General features: G+C 47.8%; 1 pseudogene; it reads right to left on the minus strand.

Moving 5' to 3' along the window:
• Nucleotides 1–274: 274 nt before the first annotated feature.
• LOC129352003 (very low-density lipoprotein receptor-like) overlaps nt 275–1,991 on the minus strand; it is a 48,477-nt pseudogene continuing 46,760 nt past the window's right edge.

A 1,991-nucleotide genomic window follows, 5' to 3' on the forward strand; every position in this document is an offset into this window, starting at 1 on the left:
TACACATTTCCTGTTATCCAACATTCTCCCCTTACATTCTCACCTAAGACTTTTTTAATATTCAGTGCCCTTTTTTTTGTTTAACATCATTACAAATGATCAATAAAGATCCATTTCATCACTTTAACATATTTCTGTTGTGTTCCGGGGTCGTTGTGTTCTTTGTGGAGTTTTGCCTGCCTGCCACGTCTACATCCACCACCAGATGGCCTACTCTCACCGCCTTCCAGAGGGGTGTGTCGTGTTTCTGGCGCACCTGTAATCAATTCGCTCGTCAGATGAGAGTAGAAGAGGAGCAGACTGCCAGATCCAGGTCTCTCTCCCGAGGTGTTCTGGAACCTCCTGGCGAGACTGTGGAACCAACCACAAGCTGTCTGAGCACCCAGACTCACCTGCTCCGTTTGCATCATAACTCCTCCTGGAAATCCCTGACCGGCAGTCGTATCGCTCCTCCGTCCTGCTCTCCGCCTGGTCTTGCCTGTCCGTCCTCCGACTCACTCCTCTCTGGTTTCCTGGCCTCTGGTGACGGAGCTCTGATCCCTCAGGACCCCGAAGGAATTACACCCTGGACACTACAGTTATCCCCTCCAGGCCACAAACCATCTCACAAGTAAGATATTTCCAATTTTCAGCCAACTCTCCCGTCGCCTACGATCCCTGAACTCATCATATCTCCACTGTCTTTTCTCCCAGTGAGTGACCATTTCTGTGAACCCAATCTCCCTCCTGGACCAGAACCGCTGTTGTCTTTTGTTTGCACTGTTTTTCATTACTGTAAATAAACCACCGTTCACTTTACATCCACTCCTGTGTTTGTGTTCTGCATGTGGGCTAGACATCTAACTCCCGACATGACAATTTCACTTTTCCAACCAGTGAGTTAATTTCTATAGTAATTTTTATTCCACATACCAAAGGACACACCCTCGTTGACCGTTTCTAGACTATTTTAAAGTCTGTCATCACAACTGTTTCTCCTGCCTCAGAAAGAGATGATTCTGTTTTTGCGTTTGTTTTTAGCTTTTGAGTATTCCATGTTGGGCTGCACAGTGGCGCAGTGGGTAGCGCTGTTGCCTTGCAGCAAGAAGGTCTTGGGTTCGATTCCCAGCCCGAGGTCTTTCTGCATGGAGTTTTTATTTTCTTACTGTGTGTGCGTGGATTTCTCCGGCTTCCTCCCACAGTCCAAAAACATGACTGTTAGGTTAATTGCTCTTTCCAAATTCTCCCTAGGTGTGAGTGTGCATGGTTTTTTGTCCTGTTTGTCTCTCTGTGTTGCCTTGTGACAGACTGGCGACCTGTCCAGGTGACCCCGCCTCTCGCCTGGAACGCAGCTGGAGAGGCACCAGCACCTCCCGACCCCGTTGGGGAGAAGGGTGCTCAGAAAATGGATGGATGGTATTTCGGAAAACCATGTTATGAACCTGTTAAACAACAGATTAAACCGTTTTAACAGCTAAAAAGTGACCCAGGACATATGTATGGGAAATGCGGAAGCCCCTAATGCAGGGGTCCCCAAAGTTGGCATCCTACACGTTTTAGTTCCCTCCCTGCTGGTAGTAACAACCTTGTCAGCATGTCAATGTTCTTCTTAGGCGTCTAACGAGCCATCAAATTATCCAGGCGCGTTAAATCAGGGAGAAAACTAAAACATGCAGGATGCCGGCCCTCGAGGACCGACATTGGGGAACTAATGTATCAAATTGATGTAAGAATAACAGAGTTTGGAACGCAACCTGAGTGGCACATGTGAATAGGGCCTATAAGTTCAGAAAGAGTAAAGACCAGGGGTGGGCATTCCTGGTCCTCGAGGGACGGCTTCCTGCAACTCTTAGGTGTTTCCCTGGTCCAACACACCTGCATCAAATACCTGAACCGCCTCCTAAATGCAGTGAAGTTCTGCAGAGTCCTGCTAATGACCTCATTATTTGACTCAGGTGTGTTGAAGTAGAAACACATCTAAAGGTTTCAGGAGACATTGAGGCCCTCAAGGC

Source organism: Poeciliopsis prolifica, unplaced genomic scaffold, assembly GCF_027474105.1.
Source record: "Poeciliopsis prolifica strain line A6 unplaced genomic scaffold, Auburn_PproV2 SCAFFOLD071, whole genome shotgun sequence".
Classification (NCBI taxonomy): domain Eukaryota; kingdom Metazoa; phylum Chordata; class Actinopteri; order Cyprinodontiformes; family Poeciliidae; genus Poeciliopsis; species Poeciliopsis prolifica.